We start from the raw sequence: 23,091 nt of genomic DNA, 5'->3' as shown, positions 1-23,091 counted from the left end.
GCAATCTGACCAATTGTTCATTTCCTTTGCCAAATTCAATCTGGGTAAACCAATTTCCAAAGTCTCCTTGTCACGCTGGATTTCCCAGTGTATTCTATTAGCTTACCAAGCTTCCGGAGGTCCGCACGGAGTCCATGCTCATTCAACCCGGTCTGTTTCTACCTCAGCGGCCTTTAAGGCTAGGATTCCTCTGGATGACATTTGTTCAGCAGCCACTTGGGCTTCATCTCATACCTTTATTTCCCATTACAAGCTGGATATCACGTCTAGAGGTAGAGCATCCTTTGGCTCCGCGGTGCTCCGGAATATCCTTCCATGACGGCTGCCCAAGACTCAGGTAGCTGGGGACTCTGTCCCACAGGTTGCTGACAAATGAATCTCCTACTTCAGATTTAGAAGTTATGTACTTACCGTAACGTTCCATCTGAGTAGGTGGATTCATTTGTCTGCAACCATCCCGCCCTCCTATCCCCCTGGCCTTGTCAGTTTCCTGCATAGAATGTGTTACCCTTTACTAGGGTATTTGATACAGGGCAAACTCGATCTGAGGTCATGTAGGGAGGGCAGGGCATTATGGGTGAGGGGAGGAGCTAGGAGCTCGGATCCATAGCTGGATAAACCATGCCGGTTCGGATCCGATATCGGATCCATAACCCACAGGTTGCAGACAAATGAATCCACCTACTCAGATGGAACGTTATGGTAAGTACATAACTTCTAATTATTGACAAATACTGAAAGTTCAGAGAACAAGGAGTTGCAGGATTTATTGCATGCAGCAGAACAAGTGGGAAAGCATACTTTGCAATGTGGTTATGGTTCACTGGAGGCCTCTTGCAGGGCCGCTGTTAAAGGTTCTGTTATTAGAAGGCATGCTTGGTTAAAGGAACAGAATCTGCCTGATCATGTTAAAGCAAAATTATTAGATGCACCATTACAGCATGATACTTTTTGGTACTAAAGCAGAATGGGTGTTGGAAAAAAAATGGAGGATAAAGCAAAATCCATGCAGACAGTCAAGAATTTCTTACAGGTACAGCCACCCAGGTTTAGCAGGAACTGGCCTTCAAAAAATTGGTCCTTTCCAGTGTCAGACAGACCACAAAGAGGCAGATACAGGCATCCCAGAGGCAGATCTCAGCCCCAAGGCTCACGCAGGCCTAAACAATGGGGTGCTCCGACCTCCAAAAGCGGAGAAGACAAGTCACAACCTTACAGGAAACAGTCCCAATGACTTTCCTCTTCCAGATCCAAGCACTTTTCTTTTGGCAGCCCCCTTAGGGGGAAAACTAGCACTTTTTTCATCAAATTGGCAAATGGTTACCCAAGACAAATGGGTCCTGAACATAGTGTCCCAAGGCTGCAGGTTCCATTTTCACACTACCAAGGTCAAAAGGTATGCCAGACCTGCCACACAATCAATGGGCAGAGGCACAAAAACAAATTACAGCCCTCATGGACATGAGGGCCATTCAACTAGTACCACAACAAGAGCAGGGGCAAGGATTTTACTTCAGACTTTTCCTAGTGCCCAGAAAGGACAAAACCTAGAGACCAGTACTAGACCTGTCTATACTAAATACGTTTCTGGAAGTTCCAAAATTCAGGATGCTGACTCTACAGCAGCTACTGCCCATGCTGGGCAAGAAGGCATGGCTCGTAACTTTGGACATGAAAGAGGCATACTTGCATGTCCCAATCAGACAATCTTGCAGAAGATACCTCAGATTCATAGCTGGCTCAATGCATTACCAATTCTTTGCACTGCCCTTTGGCTTATCTACTGCGCCCAGGGTCTTTACAAAATGCCTGGCACCAGTAATTGCGTTTTGCAGACAAATAGGAATTCAGATATACCCCTACTTGGATGACTGCCTAATTCAAGCAGAGAACAAAGACATTCTTCTAAAGCATCTGGCATTTGTAAAAAGATTACTAATTGGCCTAGGGTACACAGTAAATGAAAAGAAATCAAAACTAGTGCCCTCTCAAGAGATAATATTCCTGGGTGCAAGCTTAAATACAAGTGCCCAGATGGCTTATCTCACGCCCGACAAACAAAAGCAGCTGACTACTTACTACAAGAAATTGGCAACAAAAACCCACTTATCTGCACGGAAAATCCTGCAGGCCTTGGGTTTTATGCCAACCTGCATTCTAATTCCATATGCCAGACTGCATATGAAGAAACTACAATGGTATCTAAAAAGTGTTTTGACTCAGCATTGCCACAGCCTAGAGACAGTAATTGCACTCATTCCCTGCCTGCAACAGGAGTTTCGATGGTGGGCAGAAGCCTGTCACCACAACAAGGGTCTGCCATTCAGTTTACCCACAGCCAAACAGACACTGACAACGGATGCATCAGATTATGCCTGGGGGGCCCATATGGCAGGAAATTGTATTGAGGGCACATGGCCTGCAAACCAGATGCATCTTCACATCAACCAAAAAGAGATGCTAGCTGTTCAAAATGTCCTGACAGCCTTCAAGGACCTGCTTCATCCAGGACAGTTACTGATAAAGACAGACAACACTATGGTCATGTGGTACATACAGGCAGGGAGGTACACATTCCTACCTCCTCTGCAGACAAGCAATGACCTTATGGGACACAGCATTGGCCTTTCAAGTTCACCTGCAAGCACAATGCAAGCACAATTCCTGCCAGGAAAAACAAATACTCTAGCAGACGAACTAAGCAGAAATCTCATGGATCCCCATGAATGGAAACTGGATCCACAAGTCTTCAGCATGATAATAAGGAAATGGGGATGCCCACACATAGATCTATTTGCTTCCCCTCACAACTGCCAATTGCAGAGATTTTGCACAAGGATTTATCACAAGCAAGCATGGAAAGTGGACGCCCTATCTTTCAGCTTGAAAAATCTAACAGTATATGCCTTTCCCCCACTGCCTCTTCTTCCCAGGGTACTCCTAAAGGTCAGACAAGAGAAGCCAAAAATGATACTGATTGCACCAGACTGGCCACACCAGCACTGGTACCCAATCGTAAAGAGCTTGTCTCAAGGTCCAGCATGGATGTGGCCTCAAACTTTTCACTTGCTGACCCAACAAAACAATCAGATCCTGCACAGCCAACTCAGGACCTTAAATCTGGCAGCATGGTGGATAATGTAGCCATTCAGAACACTCCTCTTTCAAAAGCTGTTATGGATGTTATCTTGGAGGCCAGGAGGCCCAGTACCAGAAAATCTTATGCTGAAAAATGGAAAAGATTTTGTGTTTGGAACCAGGAAAAGGGCATTGACATGTGTACCAAATATCCCTCAGATTTTACAATAGCTAACTGAGATGCTAAACAAAGGTTTTTCTTTCTCATCCATTAAGATTCATGCCTCTGCCATTTCAGCCCATTACAATACGGAACCACCTATCTTTTCTCATCCTTTAATAAGACAGTACCTCAGAAGGGCCAAAAACATTAGGCCTCCAAGAAGAGCACCAATTCTGGCCTGGGACCTCAATTATGTTTTGGAAAAACTCACACTGCCTCCTTTCGAGCCAGCATCAACATCAGATATAAAATTCTTATCCTGGAAAACAGCTCTGCTCCTAGCAATAACCTCTGCATGGCGAGTCTCAGAGTTACAAGCGCTCATGGCTGTGGAACCTTTCATCATTTTTCATCCAGACAGGGTTTCTCTGAGGACAAACCCTACATTTATGCCTAAGGTGGTGTCCAGTGTGGCCCTCAACCAAACCATTCACTTGCCTACCTTTTATCCAAATCCATAGAACAAGGGTGAGAAAATTCTGCATTCTTTGAACATACACAGGCAGTTACACTTCTACTTGGACAGAACTAAAGCTTTCAGAAAGACTGAATAACTTTTAGTGTCATATGCTGCAGGATCACAAGGAAAGGCTATCTCAAAACAGACTATTTCTAAATGGATAGGCCATTGCATATGTTTCTGCTATTTTCAACATAGCAAATCAATGCCTAAGGACATTAGGCTTCATTCCACCAGAGCAGCAGCCACTTCAGCAGCCTTCCTCAGAGGAGTACCAACCAAAGATATCTTAGAGGCTGCAACTTGGAGCTCAGTGCACACCTTCACAAAGCACTACCACTTACCTCTTTACTCTAAGTCCAGAGCAGGCTTTGCCACTGCAGTTCTGCAGGGCCTCATAGCCTCTCCTAATCCAGTTTAACCCAGCCACCCAACCTCAGCTTTGGGATTCAACCCAAGAGTAATGACTGCAACAGTGAAACACGATGAACATAGTACAGTTGTGTACCTACCATAAATGTAGATGTTCGAGTGTATTCACTGTTGCAGGCCAGGTTACCCACCCACCATCCCCCTTTTTCTTTGTTGGGGACTTATCTGCACTTCTCTATCCTATACAACCTATTTGGTGTATTTGCTTGTAGATGAAGGAAATGTAATTTTTGTACATGCATTTTTATTGGCATATTTTACAGCCTACCAATCTGGGGGCACCTGACATCTGGGGCAAGAAAAACTGAAGAAAATGGCGTTGGCTGCATCTTTTATACCCCTGGCGCACTGATGTCAGGGAAGAGGCGACAGCAACCGACGCCGGACCTAGACTTTGGAATTCTGGCTGACTGAGGGTAGCCTGCCAGCAGGATAACCCCAAGAGTAATGACTGCAACAGTGAATACACTCGAACATCTACATTTATGGTAGGTACACAACTATACTTTGTGTGTAGACAGCTCATACTGGTGTCTAATTATTTCTATATAATTGCGCTGTTACTGGTGAATAGAATCACATTAGAGACCCAGGACAGAGTGCTGTTCACTATATTTTTATCTGTGACTGCATAACTGTCAGCTGAGGTCCCTTCTCACTGATGTGTTTTTCCAGTTGGCTCAGTATCTGCATATACTAGTAGTTGGTTCAAGACATATTTTCCTGTATGCAGTAGCTATTTGCTCAGTTTGGTTTTTGTAATCTTTATATCTTTACCATCTCAAAAGTGCTTACTCCTCTCTGTACTCTTCTTTTCTAGACCTAACACCACTGTAAGTATTCAATTGAGGGTACCACCTTTATCTTTTATCCAACGTTGATAATGGATACATTCTTATAGGAAAAGCGCAGTCCGGGTCTGAACTGTCAGCAAACACAAACAGCTAAAGTTAACTTTGGGTATGTGTCTACCTGTTTGACCCAATATTCATTATCCCCTGGAGAGCACTCTGCTTTTGCTTGTAAGCAGCCCCCCCACACACACACATACACATACACATGCTCATCTTCTATTTTCTCTCTTATTCCCTTCTGTTAGCAAATAGTATCCATAACTGATCAAAAAATGTGTGTTTGTTAATTTAAATTGAGACCACATTAGCCTAATGATACAAGGTTATCCTGTTTTTCCACCTGGGAAATGGTTAAGAAATGAGCTTGGTCATTTCTGATTGTTTCTTAAACACAAACTTGTCTTTGCTTTGGCTCATTAGCAGCAGTACAAAAGAACTGCCTGCTCACACCCTTGTTCTCCCCCTCCCCTTCCCTGTTTATTACCTTAAGCCAATCCCAAAGTTAATAAATAATCTGAAGTAGTTACTTCATTTGATCTGCAACCTGTGGGTGTCGGATCCGACCTCGGATCCGATCCATCAGCTTTCCAAGATCCGAGCTCCTAGCTCCTCCCCCTACCCATAATCCCCCAGTACCAACCACATTACCTCAGATCGTTTTTTTGCCGCGGCTAAAGAAACTTCCTTGTGAAGAGCTCCTGGCTGGGTGAGATCATTGCTGGTTTTTAAACCAGTTTTTCTCTCAAAGTTTTTCATGTGTGTGTGTTAGTTTCCCTTTTCTGCTTCTTCTAGTTTTTTGGGTAACTTTGTTAAATTTATAACTAATCTATCTTCACTCCCCTCCCCCTCCTAGTGTTTGGGTGTGTGTGTGAAAGATGTCAGAAGGGCCTAAGGCCATTTTCTCTAAATGTACTGAGTGTGGCCACAAGCTTTCTCCAGCTGATGGCCACACTCAGTGCGTTTTGTGCCTGGGGGAAGCCCATTTGTCAGAGGCCTGCCAAATCTGTGCGGCCTTTAACCCCCGGGCACTCCGGGATTGGAAGAACAAGCTGATCCTGGCGGGAAAGCTCTCCCAGGAGTCGGCTTCTTCTCCCGTTCAGGCTCCAGCTGCTTCAGCAGCTTCGGCGCCATCTATCCCCTTAGCTCTACCCGGGACTCAACCTCCCTCATCGGGTTTGAGCTCTGGGGAAACTAGTGCCTCTTCCCTCAGAGAGAAGAGGCTCAAGGATAAGGATGGACATAAGTCCCATAAAAGGCGGGCCGAATCTCATCCTTCGGCTCCGCCAGCAAAACTATTAAAATCTCCCTCGAGGGTCTCCGGATCCCTCTCCTCTCTGCGCCGTTTGCCCTGTTTTTCGCCGGAGGAGGAGGATAGGTCTCCCTCGAGATCTTCGAGGCGGCCCTCCCGGCCTGCCTCTACTACTTCATCTAGGTCGACCCGAAGCATCTCCGAAGCGAATATGGATCGGATGATGCGTCGGTTCTTACAGACCCAAATGCAGATGGGGATGCTCTTGCCTCCCCCCCCTCTGGGGGGGAGTGCAGCCCCCATATTTGCCCCGATCACTCCTTCTCCGACTCGTTTTCGGGTCTCGGAGTCATCAGATCCAGGCCCTTTCGGACCCGGGGAACTGTCGGCACCGATAGCGGTTGTCTCTTCGACGCCGACTATACCTTCGAGCTTGTCAGACCCGAGCTCTCTGGGCCGAGGGCTGAGCGTCGGATCCGAGGGAGTTGCTGTGTCTTCGGCGCTGTTGGCGTCGGAGCCCACCTCTGCCTCGGCACCGACTGCATCGGCTCCGACCTCGATCCCTTCCTCGGATCCGAGGAGATTGCTCTCAGAGGCTGGTGGGAGTAGCTCTCCTTGGCTTTTGAGGTAGTGGAGAGGATACTGTCGAGGTCCTCCAGATCCCTGACCCGGGCTTCGGATCCAACCGTACCCCCACTGTATGAGGGTCTGTCTTCCATCATCCGTCCATCTGGACAGCCTGCCCAAGCCCTCCAGCTAGTTCCCGTGGAGGAACAACAACCCGTGGATGAGCCCTCTTCGGACAGTCTCACCGAGGAGGTCCATCGAAAACATCGGTGCAAAAGGAGGCACCTGGACTCCCCCGAGTCCATTACCACAGACACGGACTTAGATGATACGGAGGGTTCCCCAAGGTCACCCCCTGAAGATGTCTCCTTTGGAGACATCATGGAAATGTTGCATATTAGAGGGGGTGGTCAGCCCAAAAGCCTTCCATTGATGAGTCCGTGTTCCTCGAGGCCTTTGAGGCAGGCCCATCTACCTCCTGGGTGTCCCCTCCGGCCGACCCCCTGGTGGACTTAAATACCACCAGGGCTTGGAAGGAGCCGGACACTGTGGAACCAATTCCAAGGCGCTCTGATAAAGTCCTCAGCCCACCCACAGATAGACCATCTTGGGCCAAAGGAACCCCCGTTGATGCTATGTTGGTGGCGGCGGCCAACAAGAAAGAACTTGCACAGGAGAGTTCTTCGCTTCACCTGCCGGATAAGGAATCTCAAGCGATTGACCGGATTGGGAAGCGGATGTTTGCTTCAGTGACCTTTTCCATAAGGGCGCTGAACTATATGGCACATATTATTAGGCTACAGCGAGACTTGATTAAGGAATACGCTGCAGCCCCCCCCAGATTCTGTGTCGGTCCCAGACAAAAAGGTTTTTGAGACTCGAATGGCCACTCTAAAATCCATCTCAAATACTTCTATACGGCTTCTCTCCCATTCAACGGAGGGAGCCGCTAGAGCTAGCGGAGCCGGGGTCGTCTTGCGATGTCTCTCCTGGCTCCATCTGTGCGACTTCACGGACCTCTTCAAGGCGTCCTTCGCAAACGCCCCTTTTGACGGTTCTGCCTTGTTTGGCAAAACTTCGCGATACGCTGGTCCAAAGCGAAAAGGACGGGAAGATGCTGTCTGCCGTCTGAGTCCGCTTCTCTAATCCCCAAAGATCCTTCTCCAGGAATCAGAGGGGACAAAAGAAGCTGTGGTTCCGTAAGTCTCAGCAATCCCATCCTGCTGCGGACCACTCATCCTCCAGAGGCAGAGGAGGACAAGGTGGGCCGCCCAGAGGCAGAGGGGCGCATTTGGTCTAGAGAACCATTCTCGGACAGACCCGCGCAACAGCCCGGAGGGCTTGCCCGACTGTCCCTCTCTGGAGGCAGTTGGGGGGCGATTGTCAGAGCACCTGTCAAACTGGGAGTCCCTTACAACAGATTGATGGGTGCTCCGGATCATATCCAGAGGTTACACCATTCCATTCATAAACCTTCCCCCCCAAATCTAGACGCCTCCCTGATGTCCCACCCGATCAGAGGAAGGCAGCGGCTTTGGAAATTTCAAAGCTGCTAAGAAAAAGAGCCATCCAGCCCGTCCCCCCAGACCAGTCCGGATTGGGTTATTACTCCAGGTTCTTTTTGGTGCCAAAGAAAACGGGGGACCTCAGACCCATCTTAGACCTTTCCGCCCTGAACCTGTTCATACCCAAGGAAAAGTTCTGGATGGTCACTCTCCAATCTATTCTCCCCCTGCTGCGGGAGAACGACTGGATGGGCTCGCTAGACCTCAAGGATGCATATTACCACATATTAATGGACAACCGATCCAGGAGGTTTCTCCGCTTCCGGCTCGGAGCCAGTCATTATCAATTCAGGGTTCTTCCATTCGGCCTCACCTCAGCCCCCAGAGTGTTCACCAAGGTCATGGCAGTGGTTGCAGCCCACCTGAGACTCCAGGGCATTCAGGTCTTCCCTTACCTAGACGACTGGCTCCTCACCGCGACCAACAAGCATCAGCTCTGTGTGTCGAGAGATTATGCTCTGTCTCTGGCCCACAACCTAGGCATCTCAGTAAACGACCAAAAATCCTGCCTGTGCCCCACTCAAGCCCTAGAATTCATAGGGGCCAGGTTAGATACACAAATCTCCAAAGTTGTTCTAACGTCAGTCAGGTTGAACAGCTTGTCATTCCAGGTGTTAGCCCTTCTTCGGAGCCCTGCTCCTCCAGCGGAGTTAGTCCTGAGGGCACTGGGGTCTATGTCAGCAGCGATCGGTCTCTCTCTTCATGCTCGTCTGCGAATGCGCATATTACAATGGACCCTTCAAGTCCAATGGTCCCTGTCGATCCTCCCATTATGCATGCCAATTCCCCTGAGCAGCGTGTGCAGAGACTCCCTTCTGTGGTGGTTACAGGCGCAGGAACTCAGTGAAGGGAGACCCTTTGTAATTCCTCCGGCCAAAGCCACGTTGACCACGGACACTTCTTGCCTCGGGTGGGGGGGGCATTGTTCAGGCAGATCCGTTCAAGGCAGGTGGACTCCCCTAGAGACCGCATTACATATCAACGTCCTAGAGATGAGGGCGGTGCTTTTAGCGTTGCAAGCTCTCCACGACCTTCTTCCCATAGGGACTATTGCAATCCAGACGGACAACATGTCAGTAGTCTGGTATATAAACAAACAAGGAGGGACCAGATCTTATCCCCTGTGTCGAGAAGCCATGAGAGTGTGGGAATGGGTGATTTCCAACAGCCGCTTTCTGATAGCAACGCACATTTCAGGGTGGTCCAACATATTAGCGGACAAGCTAAGTCGAGTGTTCCTCACTCCATACGAGTGGTCTCTGAATCCATCTGTTGCAAAGCAGATCTTCCACAAATGGGGTCAGCCTCGCTGCGACCTTTTCGCTTCTCCTTTAAACACAAAATGCAGCGAGTACTTGATAGTTCCCCAGAGGAGACCCCAGAGGCGCTCTAGTCCATGCTTGGCCTCCCGGACTCCTTTATGCTTATCCCCTCCCACTTATGATGAAATTCATCCAGAAAGCCTGTCGGTTGGGGAGCAGAGTTATCCTCATAGCCCCATTCTGGCCTCAACAGATCTGGTTCCCCTTTCTGCGGTCTCACTGTGTGGCTCCCCCATGGATTCTGGATCCCAGTCCAGACCTAATCTCGCACCCAGCGAGATGCCATACCCCAAACCTGGTCAATCTCAAACTTGCTGCTTGGTTGATCCAGTTCCATTAATGGCTAGGACTCCCGGTATCTCATCCCCCGTTAAGGCCATTCTGGTGGCAGCTCATAAACCATCTACCAGGAAACTTTACAACAGTAAATGGAAACGTTTTTTCCATCTGGGCCAAAGATAAAGAATTGGACCCTTTTACTGTCCCTATTCTGACTATTCTGGACTTCCTTTCTCTGCTTTTTGGACAGGGAGCAAGTGCCTCCACAGTCAAGGTGCAGTTGGCGGCCATCTCCCATTTTCATGTGGGGGACGGCATAGGCTCCTTAGCATCTATTAAGTTGTGCAAAACCTTCTTAAGAGGCGTTTTTCTTTTGAAACCACCTGTCAAGACTGTGGTTCCCCCGTGGGATCTCACTCTGGTCTTACAAGCCTTAACGAGACCACCTTTTGAGCCGGCGGCCTCGATTCCGTTAAAGATCTTGTCTTGGAAAACTGCTTTCTTAGTGGCTATTACTTCGGCCAAGAGAGTTTCATAATTACAAGCTCTGTGTATTAAACCCCCGTACCTTATTTTTCACAAAGATAGAGTGTCCCTCAGGACTAACCCGTCTTTCTTGCCTAAGGTGGCTACAGAATCAAACATTAATCAATCAATAAATCTTCCTGTATTTTTCCCAAATTTTCACAACAAAGGAGAATATACATTGCACAAATTGGATGTACACAGACAACTGCGTTTTTACTTGCACAGGACTAAAGAGTTTTGCAAGTCAGACCAGTTGTTTGTTTATTATGCAAAATCAGCCATGGGCAAGGCAATTGCTAAAGTGACTGTAGCAAATTGGATCTGTCAGTTCATTATGCTGGGATACACCTCATCTGGGAAGCCAGCTCCGGTTGGCATCTGTGCTCATTCCACAAGATCTGTAGCTACCTCAATGGCCTTTTGGTCTAGGGTTCCAGTAGACGATATTTGTTCAGCAGCTACCTGGTCCTCATCTCATACCTTAAGGGCTTCTTTTGGCTCCGCGGTGCTTCGGAATATCCTTCCGTAAGGACCACCTAGGATGTTCATCGTGTTTCACTGTTGCAGTCATAACTGTAGGGTGCTCCTGCCGGCAGGCAGCCCGAGGTCGGCCAGAATCCCAAAGTCTGGGTCCGGCGTCGGCTGTACAAGCTAGTACCCTGACGTCAGTACGCTCTGGTACATAGCCCTCAGCCAACGCCATCTTCCCCAGTCTTTCTTGCCATGCGGTGGAAAGCAGCTCGCAAGTCGTTGGTTGGTGATTTTCGAACAGCGTTTTTGGTTGTTGTCAGTCCGAAGTTCTTACTTCTCTTCTCAAAGCTAAGTACCCCGTTGGGGAATCTTTTTCTTGTTCCTCCGATGTCAGAAAAAGTTAATAATTGTATTACGTGTGGAAAACAAATACCTCATAAAGATTTCCACTCTTACTGTCTACCTTGCTTAGGCCCTGACCACGACGTTTCTTGTTGTCGGTTCTGTGCCAGGTTCAATTCTCGTACTATTAAGCGCAGGTACGACTGGGCTCTGAATTACTTTGGCAGACGCTTCAATTATAGAATGTCGGACACTACCAGAATTCAAAAGAAGCGCAAAGACAAGGACAGGCCTCCGAGGTCCAAACAGGACTCGTTGCAGCTGGAGCCAGCGTCCGGTTCGGCTGTCGTCAGTGAGGCGCTTTTGCAGCCCCTGTCATCCGCCACTTCTGAACCGATGGCCGATACGGACTCCCATGGGGAGCCATCAAGGCCTTCTATTTTATCTCCTGCAGGACCTTCAGATGTCGCTCCCTCAGATGGGTCCGGAACCGCTGTGCAGGTACCGGCTTCTGAGGGAGTATTCAGGCCTACTCACATCACTATTTCAAAGGCAAAGACAAAGACTCCTGTTAAGTCTAAAGCTCCTGCTCAAGCTACTTCTGAATCTACTCCCAGGACACAGAAGCAATTGTTAAGGATGGCTGAAGATTTGCTTACAATGATTAGGGGTTCTCACCCCCCCCCCCCTGAGAAAAGGCCTCAACAGGACGTTCCTATGGATTCCTCTGACCAGGCTTCTATATCTTCTGTCTCTTCCTCTGATCAGAAATATTCTTTTCCTCCTTATGAGGATTTGGATGCTGAGGACTCCTTGCCCTCTGCCTCTCCGCCTGAAGATTTTTCTTTTGGGGAAACCTTACATGAGATGAGGGAACATTTTCATTGGGAAGGTCAGGATTATTCTGCTTCCAAGAAGAGGCTTAGAGAATTCCTTCTTCTTCCTCAACATAAGCCTTTGGCTATCCCTCATGTTCTTGACATTGTGGATGATGCTTTTTCCGAGGCTAATTTGAATCCTGATTCCATGCCTCCTGCTCCCTCTAAGCCTAATAGATTTTATAGGGTTCCTGAGTCTCATTTGTTCTTATTTAAGAATCCTTCTGCAGATCCTGAAACTATATCTCAGGGTTCTAAGGCTGCTAAAGTTGCTACTTCTAAGAATCCTATTCCCTCTGAGAAGGATTCTTGTGCCTTAGACAGGTGGGGCAAAAAGGTATATACTTCTGCTACCCTTTCTGTTAGGGCTTTAAATTGCCAGTTTCATATGTTTAAGTATCAGCAATTTCTTTTGTCTGTTTTAAAGCAAAAGCTTGCTTCCCTTCCTGCATGTGCAGAAGATAAGGAACTACAGGATGTATTGCATGCAACTGAACAAGCATAGCTTGCATTGTGGTTTTGATGCTTTGGATGCTTCTTGCAGGGCCGCAGCCTCTGGTACTGTTATCAGGAGACATGCTTGGCTTCATGAGCAAAGTTTTCCTGAACAGGTTAAGGCTAAATTATTAGATGCCCCTGTTCAGCATGATGTTCTTTTTGGATCTAAGGCTGAGGAGGCTCTCGGTTGGGCTACAGGACCTCTTTACCTGGATGCCCCTCTCGGAGGAAAACTTTCTCTTTTTTACAGAAATTGGACTCATATTACCCAGGACAAATGGGTATTGGACGTGATTCTAAAAGGCTACAAATTCCACTTTCATACCCTGCCAAGGGCTTTCGGTTGGCCAGATCTGCCAAAACATCAATGGTCAGAGGCCTTAAATCAAGTGGATGCTCTTCTGGCCATGAGAGCCATAGAGCCTGTTCCACTCTCAGAGATGGGAAAAGGTTTTATTCAAGACTGTTTCTGGTTCCAAGAAAACAAAGCTCATGGAGACCTATTCTGGACCTTTCTGTGTTAAACACCTTTTTGGAAATTCCAAAATTCAAGATGCTTACTCTGCAGCAGCTGATTCCAATGCTCTCTCAGGACGCCTGGATGGTGACATTGGACCTAAAGGAAGCTTATTTACACATTCCCATCAGGCAGGAACGCAGGAAATTCCTCAGATTCAAGGCAGGTTCGAGACACTTTCAATTCTCTGTACTACCCTTTGGTTTATCTACTGCGCCCAGAGTCTTTACCAAGTGCCTGGCACCAGTAGTGGCTTATTGCAGACTCAGGGATTCAGATTTACCCCTATTTGGACGACTGCCTTATTCAGGCAGACAGCAAGGATCTTTACTTCAACATCTGGATTTTGTTCAACGTCTTCTCCTCCTACTGGGATTTTCAGTGAACACAAAAAAGTCACATTTGATCCCTTCTCAACAAATGGTATTTTTGGGAGCCCTCTTAAATACAACCTTACAAAGGGCCTTCCTCACTACAGAAAAACAAATACAGCTGGCTTCATTTTTCAAGACTTTGGCAACTCTAACTCAGCTCACTGCAAGGAAATTCCTGCAGGCACTGGGCTACATGGCTTCCTGCATTCTGTTGATTCCAAATGCAAGGCTTCATATGAGAAAGCTTCAATGGCATCTGAAAAGTGTATGGTCGCAGCATTACCACGATCTGGACACTCTGATTCCTCTGATCCCCTGCCTCCAGAAGGAGTTCCTTTGGTGGTCCAGGGTGTGTGCTTTAAACGAAGGAAAGCCTTTCCGTCTTCCTCAACCTTCTCAAATCATAACCACGGACGCCTCGGATTATGCTTGGGGAGCTCATTTTCTAGGCAATTGCCAGCAGGGAACCTGGACAAAGGATCATCTTCACTGGCACATCAATCTGAAGGAAATGTTGGCAGTTCAAAATGCTCTTCTAGCCTTCAAGAACCTTTTGCATCCAGGGCCTCTTTTGATTTGCACAGACAACACCACAGTCATGTGGTACATAAACAAGCAGGGGTTCTCATTACGTACCCCTTTGCAGACTAGCTATGGCTTTATGGGACACAGCTCTAAATCTGAATCTACATCTCCAGGCTCAATTCATACCAGGAGAACAGAATCTCTTAGCAGACAGCCTGAGCAGAAACATTTTAGATCCTCACGAATGGATGCTAGACACCAACTTATTCAACAGGATTACTGCAGTTTGGGGATGTCCCCAGATAGATCTGTTTGCATCCCATCTCAATCATCAGCTGCCTCGCTTTTTGCACCAGGTCCTTCCACAAAACAGCTTGGAAAGTGGATGCCCTGTCCTTCAGCTGGAGAAACCTTCGGGATATGCCTTCCCTCCTCTTCCTCTACTTCCTCGGGTATTACTAAAGATAAAACAGGACAAGCCCAAGTTCCTCATCTTGATTGCTCCAAATTGGCCTCGACAGTTTTGGTATCCAACTTTAAAGCACCTGTTCTTGGAGCCTCCTTGGATTCTCCCTCTGAACCCTTCTCTTCTGTCCCAGCATCAGGGTCAGTTGCTACATTCCAATCTCAAGACCCTTTGCCTGGCAGCTTGGCTCTTCAAAGGAATTTGATTTCTTCTAGTCTTCCCAAACAAGTTTTGGATGTTCTTTTGGAAGCTAGGCGGCCTAGCACTAGGAAATCCTATGCCTCTAAATGGAAGAGATTTTGCATTTGGATGCAGGACCGAGGCTTGGACCCTCTGGTGCCTGATCTCTCTTCTATTTTGCTTTACCTTTTGGATCTTTTGTCTATTGGACTTTCCTTTTCTTCCATTAAGATTCATGCTTGTGCTATTTCTGCTCATTTCAATACTGATCGCCCTGTTTTTTCTCATTCTTTGGTGAGACAATTCTTGAGAGGGGCTAAGAATTTAAGGCCTCCCAGGACCCCTCCTGTTCCTGCTTGGGATCTTAATTATGTTTTAGAAAAACTTACTTTGCCTCCTTTTGAGCCTGCTGCATCTTCAGCTATTAAGTTTTTTATCTTGGAAGACAGTTCTTTTGTTAGCTTTGACTTCTGCTATAAGGGTCTCAGAGTTGCAAGCTCTCATGGCTGTGGAACCGTACCTTATTTTCCACCAGGACAGAGTATCCTTGAGGACCAAACCTACTTTCATGCCTAAGGTGACTTCGAAAGTGGCCTTAAATCAAACAGTTCACCTTCCTACCTTCTTTCCTAATCCTCAAAATAAAGGGGAAAGGATTTTGCATTCCTTGGACGTGCACAGACAGTTACGATTTTATTTGGACAAGACTAAAGAGTTCAGAAAATCTAACCAATTGTTTGTTTCTTTTACCTCCAGTTCTCTTGGAAAGGCCATTTCCAAACAAACTATTTCCAAATGGATTTCTTATGGAATAAGATTTTGTTACACTCATCATGGGAAACAGTTTCCAGGTACTGTGAGAAGTCATTCTACTAGAGCAGCTGCCACTTCTACAGCTTTTCTCAGAGGAGTTCCTACCAAGGATATCTTGAAGCTGCCACTTGGAGTTCTGTGCATACTTTTTCCAAGCACTACAATCTCCCTTTGTATTCTAAGACCAGGGCAGGCTTTGCCTCTGCTGTTTTGCAGGGTCTTCTTGCTGCCCCTTCTTCTGTCTAAACCTCCTCCCTTTTTTCACTGCTTTGGGATTCCACCCTACAGTTATGACTGCAACAGTGAAACACGATGAACATAGTACAGTTGTGTACACCTACCATAAATGTAGATGTTCGAGTGTCTTCACTGTTGCAGTCGGTGTTTCCCTCCCTCCTATCCCCTCTTTTTCTCTTTTGTGGTGTATTTGTATTTCCTTGTTGGATTCATTTTTGATTTATTGGGGACTTCTGATATCTAGGGCAAGAAAGGCTGGAGAAGATGGCGTCGGCTGAGGGCTATGTACCAGAGCGTACTGACGTCAGGGTACTAGCTTGTACAGCTGACGCCGGACCCAGACTTTGGGATTCTGGCCGACCTCGGGCTGCCTGCTGGCAGGAGCACCCTACAGTTATGACTGCAACAGTGAAGACACTCTAACATCTACATTTATGGTAGGTGTACACAACTGTACTTTCTATAGGTTAGCTGGGGACTCTGTCCCACAGGTTGCAGATCAAATGAAGTAACTACTTCAGATATAGAAGTTATGTACTCACCATAACGTTCCATCTGAGTAGATAGTTCATTTGTCTGCAACCGACCCCCCCCTGCCATCCCCCGAACCTCGGGAAAATTCTCTCTTCATTGGGAGTTGGTTTCTGTCTCAAGTTGGTGAGGCAAAAAAATGATCTGAGGTAATGTGGTTGGTACTAGGGGATTATGGGTAGGGGGAAGGGGCTAGGAGCTCGGATCTTGGAGCTTGGAAAGCTGCTGGATCGGATCCGAGGTCGGATCCGACACCCACAGGTTGCAGACAAATGAAGTATCTACTCAGATGGAACGTTATGGTGAGTACATAACTTCTATTTACCTGTGGCAGGCACCATTTTTAAAACTACAACCACCCTTTGAGCACCTTATGCTCAGCCCTGCCATAAAACTTACTAAAACTGCCTGAACTGGGGCACAGCTGACTGATAGTTTGTGGAAATACAGGTTACCTACCTGAGTCTCCACATTCACTATCGTATGTTCTTTTATCAGTTTACTCTGTTACCTGCTTGTTTCCAGCCCCTTTGTAACAGCAACTAACAGGGTCTCTGCCTGCTTTGCTCCCCATCCTACCCCTATTCCCTCCCGCCCCCAGTGGTCCTACCTATATTACACATACAAACCCCTCCCATCTCTCCAATAGCTAGCCACAGCACTAAACCCAACACTACCTCCTCCATCTTCCCACTACTATCACTCCTTAGCTAACATGTATAAGCATACCATACCTATGCTCACTGCATGCACTCTCCTTGCATATCTTACATCCTACCAAGACTCCATCATTCCCCCACTCAGCCACTACCACTGTACTACAACTCACACCACCACTCATATCTCACCCTCACTCACCTCCCCTCCCACCAATTCAAGAAGCATCCCAATGCACCCCCCACATATTCTATCAACGATATTACTCAAACATAAAGCATCCCTACAACTTAACATAGTAACCCTCCCACCATACCTATTACCCACAGAGCACAATCATAAAGTTTCCCTAATAAACAAACACATTCAAAAACTGAGAAAATGAATAACCTCATGCATATCAAAACTAGCCCTAAGTGGAGACATCCACCCCAACCCTGACCCTACCATCTCCAACCCCACTCCTCATAATCAGACTAGAAACCATAACTTCTCCGAAATCACAGCCAATAGAAAGCCAAGTGACTTCCTTCTACTATGCCTAAATATTAGAAGTATATCCAACGAAGTCCATGAACTCCATGCCACCATAGACTTGTACTCCCCAGATATAGTCATCCTGACAGAAACCTGGCTAAAACCTCACATTACCAGTGAGCAAATCCTCCCTACTGGTTACGGCATACTAAGAGTAGACCAGCTAAACAAGAAAGGAGGCAGTGTAGCTATAATATTTAAACAGCATCTAAACATCCAGATCTTAAAATCATCAGCTCCACAAATAGGCAATGAAGAAATAATATATACCAACCTCAAAATAAAACCATCAACATAATTGGATGCTGCTTCCCACCAGGCCAAAACATCCCTCCACTAGAAAACCTCCTCAGCTGGTCTACCCACTGTCTCCCCCAAGAAAATATAATTTTAGGTGATTTCAATATTGACTGGCAATCCTGTTCTGGCAACCATCCAACCCATCATGTAAACCTTCATGGCTTCACCCAACTAGTCCAGTTGCCAACCAGGATAAATAAAAACTCCAACAAGCACACTACCCTGGATTGGATACTAGTCAGTAAGAGCCCCATCATATATAACAGGCTGCTTATCAGATAGCCTCAGTGATTACACCCCAACATTCCTACTCAAAAAATACCTATACCAAGATAAACCTGTCATCTACAGTCAAATACGTAAAAAACTAAACTTTAACCCGCTCACATTCATTTCATCCCTCAAGTAATGCAACTGGCATCCTCTGAAATACCTCAGTCTTGATGACGCAGTTGAATTTTTTAATACTACCTTCCTGAGCATCCTTAATTACCGTGCCCTCATAAGACATTCCAGAACCAAAGCACAAAGCTCCCCATGGCTACAGAAAACCACTAAGTCAGAAATGAAAAACAGGGATAAAGCCTGGGAGCACTGGTGCAAAACCAAAACCCCCTCAACTAGACAGAAATTCCTAGAACTACGCAATAGAGTCAAAAAGCTAACAAAACAGGACAAATTCCAATACTACCAGTCTGCCCTAGACTCCTCCCAACACAACCCCAAACAATTCTGGTCCTCCATAAACTCCAGCCTCCACCCAGGTAAAGTCAGTACTCCTCCTCCTAACATCCCTCACTCCTCCGAAAATATTGCTACCTCATTCAACAACACTTCACACAAACCATACTATCACTAGCTAAACAACACAACCCCCCTCCCCTCCAACCCACACCTTCAACTCGTAATCTCCCCACTGCCTTCTCTTTTTCTCCTGTACCTACCTCCAACATAAAAAAAATTCAACTAAACTTAAGCCCACCAAATTAGCAGCAGACAACATCCCAAGTGAATACCTACAAATCGAAGCTGATGCTCTGGCCTACCCAGTATCCATCTTGATTAACCGATCGCTGTCAGAAAGTTACGCTTCCACACTATGGAAAGTATCATATATAATTCTCCTCCACAAAGGTCGCCTCTCCACAGAACTAACCAATTACCGCCCCATAGCTATTCTCTCTTCACTCTCCAAAATACTAGAGAGATGCATTCACTCTAAGATCTCAGACTACCTCCTTACGAACAACCTCCTTTCCAGTACTCAACATGGTTTCCTACCAAACCATAGCACCACCACTGCCTTACTCTCCTTTACTAACACTATCCTTCAGCATAAAAACAATGGCTATCTCTCCTCTGCTACTTTCCTAGACCTATCTAAAGCATTTGACATGGTCCTACACAAACAACTCATCTCTGTCCTCAATAACCTACCCTCTCAATCAGTCACCAACTGGTTTCAGAGTTACCTGTCTGACCGCCAACAATCCGTTGTATGGCAGAATGACATACCTCCCCAACTACCTGTCTCTATAGGGGTTCCCTAAGGATCCATCCTTGGACCCCTACTCTTCACTATTTTCACCAATAATCTAGCCTCTGCCACCAAACATGGCACACTTGTACAATACGCAGATGACTCAACCATCATCTGCTCAGCCCAGTTCCTACCCAAACTGCAAAAAGTCACACAGGAAGCCTTTTCCTCTGTTGAAACTTGGTTATCCGATGCCCAATTAATACTCAACCCAAACAAAACTAAACTACTCATCTTCCAGCCCACCAAACATACTCAAAACAACTCTCACTTTAACATCACTGCAAAAGGCAACACCACTATACACCCAGCAGAACACACCAAATAGCTAGGAGTGGAAATAGACAATAAACTAAAATTTAACATTCACATATCCATGACCATAAAAAAAGTCCACAAAAAACTAGGAGGATTATACAGAAATAAGCAACTTCTCACCATAGCAGCAAAGATTTCAGTAGCAAATTCCCACCTTATCTCCACCCTACTTTATGCCTCTCCAATATATACCAGCCTAAGGCAATGCGATCTAAACAAGCTAGAGACCTGCTACAACAAAATTGCCAAATTGGCCACAGGGGCATCCTACCATAGTCACCACTGCCTCTCACTTGCTGAACTGGGCTGGCTTGAACTCCCTTACCTCCTTCAATGGTATCAACTCACACACACCCACAAACTAGTAAACCATCCACTAAATGTCCCATCCCTCCAGAATCTACTCCAACCCTATCGCACCACCAGACCACTAAGATCCAGCAACAAAAATCACTTGTAGGGCACTAAAGCCAATAACTGTGCTGGTAAAGCACTATTCTCTTGCGCCATAGCCAAATTATGGAACTCCCTCCCACCCACAATTACCTCCGTACCATCATGCACCCACTTCAAAACTTTACTAAAAGCGCACCTAAAAACATGTTGGCTATGCCCTTGCAACACCCACTCTAATATCGCCCACCCCATCCACCCACTACCTTTATTTCCACCCCACTAACTACCTTGATTATAGCAAGCACGGATGCGCATAAGCCTACTACTTATTATACAGCAGGAACTTCTTATTGTAACAATTGTTAATGTCTGTTATGTACTTTGCAGATTAGATAAAGATTCTAGTTGTCTACTGATGTACTATGTTCTTCATCTGTAACTATGTGTGTAATTGTTAATTGTTATGTTAATCAAATTGTTAATTGCTATAGAAATCCAATGTAACTACTGTCTGTATATTTTAACTGTGGAGCTTTTCTCCCCGGGCCTCCACTGAAAATGGACCTACATCCAGTTGGACATTCCCGGTCAACAAATGTAAATAAATAAATAAATAATCATGTTGCTTGCTGAGATAGGATCTGGCTCCCCAAGACCCCGAATCAGTTAAATAAGTACTAAAAATTAATTAATAGTAATGTCACATAACGTCACATAATGTGTTTGTGGGTTTCGTAGGTAAGTCAAAATTGTGTTCTTCTTCTGTTTCTTTATACTTAGCAGTATCCTGTTTTACGTATCAATATAACACTTCAGTGGTTATGTACTTTTGTGCATTTTAACCAAATGTCTAACTGCACTTGCTGCCACCACTGCACTGTGTTATAGTTAAACACAGGAGCTAGGCTAGAAAGTTTATTGCTGCCATGACTGTGTATTTCAATGAAGTGGCATCATGTAATTTTTTTTTTGGTTATAGCCATGAATTTTTCTTGCAACGAAACAAATATTTAATTTAGTGCACGTGTTCTGTATGTTAAAATAAGCCTTTCCTCTCCGGTTGTCATTCCACAGTTATAGTGGCCGCATTCAGTTGTGCATGTGTATGCAGTATATATTCGCTCCAGTTTAATGACTCTTATCTGAGCAGAAAAAGGGAAATGCCAAACAGTATGCATTATACAGTACATTGTTAACCGGGATAGTCCGACTGGACACAGGTCCATTTTTAGCGGAGGCCCATAGAAAAAAACCTCTACATGTGGATAGTTACATAAGAGTTAAACAGAAGCAGTTTTATACAGTCACATATAGATACCAGTACAGAATTACAGGATTATATGCATACTTGGAAAACATACATAGTTAAACTTAACATTGTAGTTTTCTTGTTCGAACTTAGACATTTTTAGTGGTACAAGGCTGAGAAAGGTAGCATGTCATTCAGTACTACAATACGTATGAGAATGAGACTAAGTCTGAAACATTTACTATTTTACAGTTACTATTGCTAGATGTGTCCTTTTTAAACAATGACTTTTTGTTTGGACTGCTTACCCAAGATATTTTAGAAGATTGAAGGAAAAGGCTATGCAAGCAGAGAAATAGTGTTCATATCCTCCAATTCCTAAATGTAAAAATGAATTTTCAGACCAAGCAGTGGCCCTTTTATTGAAAACTGTCTACAGGAGCAATTCCAACAGATGGTTGTCTTTGAAAAGGTGAGTGGAAAATATGAAGCTACCAAAGCAAGCAGCAAGTCAGAAATGAGGGAATGGTTCCACCACCCAATCCAGGACAGTTCCTCCTAGTTTTAACTACATCTTCTTTCCAATCCTCCTGTCTCACTTCCTAGGATACTTTCTTCAAAGAGGCATGATTCAGCCAGACCACAAATCTACGGGTAAGAGAAATGGCAGCATCATGATACAAAATCAGGGTCAAACATTCCTTCCTCTTCATGGGATTACCTGCAGTGCTCTAGACTCGTGACTTTAGTGGACACCATCCTGGAACATCTCCTTTCATTTACAGTGATAGTGGACAATGTTCTATTTGATGCTTTTCGTGGCTCTCAGGAAAGGCAGGCCGTAGAGGCCCAGACTCATTCTGTCCAAATTAAATACAATTCTCCATGTGAAAAAAATTCCAAGATGTTAACCCTACAGTCCCTGTTTCCTATGTTATTCCAAGATGCCCTCATGGTCACTTTAGATATGAAGTGTACCGACCTTTGTATCCCAAAGGAAATTCCTGTAGTTCATCACAGTGACATAACATTTCCAATTCATCTCCTGAACCTTTGGGATGTCACCTGTTCCCACAGTACTTAAAAACTGCTTAGTTCTAGTCATCACCCACCTTAAATGGAAGAGAATTTACACTTATCCATACTTGGACGACTGCCTCATGTAGGCCCATTCCTGGGAAAAGCTGATGGTAGTACTAGTTTATACTTCCTCATGCCTATTTAACTTTGATATTCCTTTTAGTTACCTGCAGTCCTGTTTTGCGTTTGTCAGTGGAGACATTTTTGGGGAGGGCAGTGCTGGACATTAGGTGTGGTAGACTGATCCTCACATGCATTCTTTATGCTGGTGGCAGACTTGTGTGATAGCAAGTTCTGTTATCAAAGCACTAAAATACATGTCAGCCCCCAGTTTTTCTGGTTTTATTAGCCATAATGCACATAATGAGGATTCAGGGGTCTCTGGGACACTTCTAGCAGCATCACCTTTACCCACTTAGACTATTTGCAATAATACCTTCAGCTGCATGGGACTTGAAGCTGGGGTGTCCACATCCAAGTCAGCCATGGCATGCCATTTACAATCCTCAAATGTCAGAGTTGCTAGCACTGAACTATGGTGATCTATGTCTTCCACATATTCAAGGTCACTTGAAAGTCAGGAGTCCTCCGATCAGTTATAGAACGCACCATAGTAATGTGGTAC

The sequence above is a fragment of the Protopterus annectens genome, chromosome 12.part0 (assembly GCF_019279795.1).
Source record: "Protopterus annectens isolate FY-2018-M chromosome 12.part0, PAN1.0, whole genome shotgun sequence".
Taxonomy (NCBI): Eukaryota; Metazoa; Chordata; order Ceratodontiformes; family Protopteridae; genus Protopterus; species Protopterus annectens.
Note: the sequence above shows the minus strand (reverse complement) of the source record.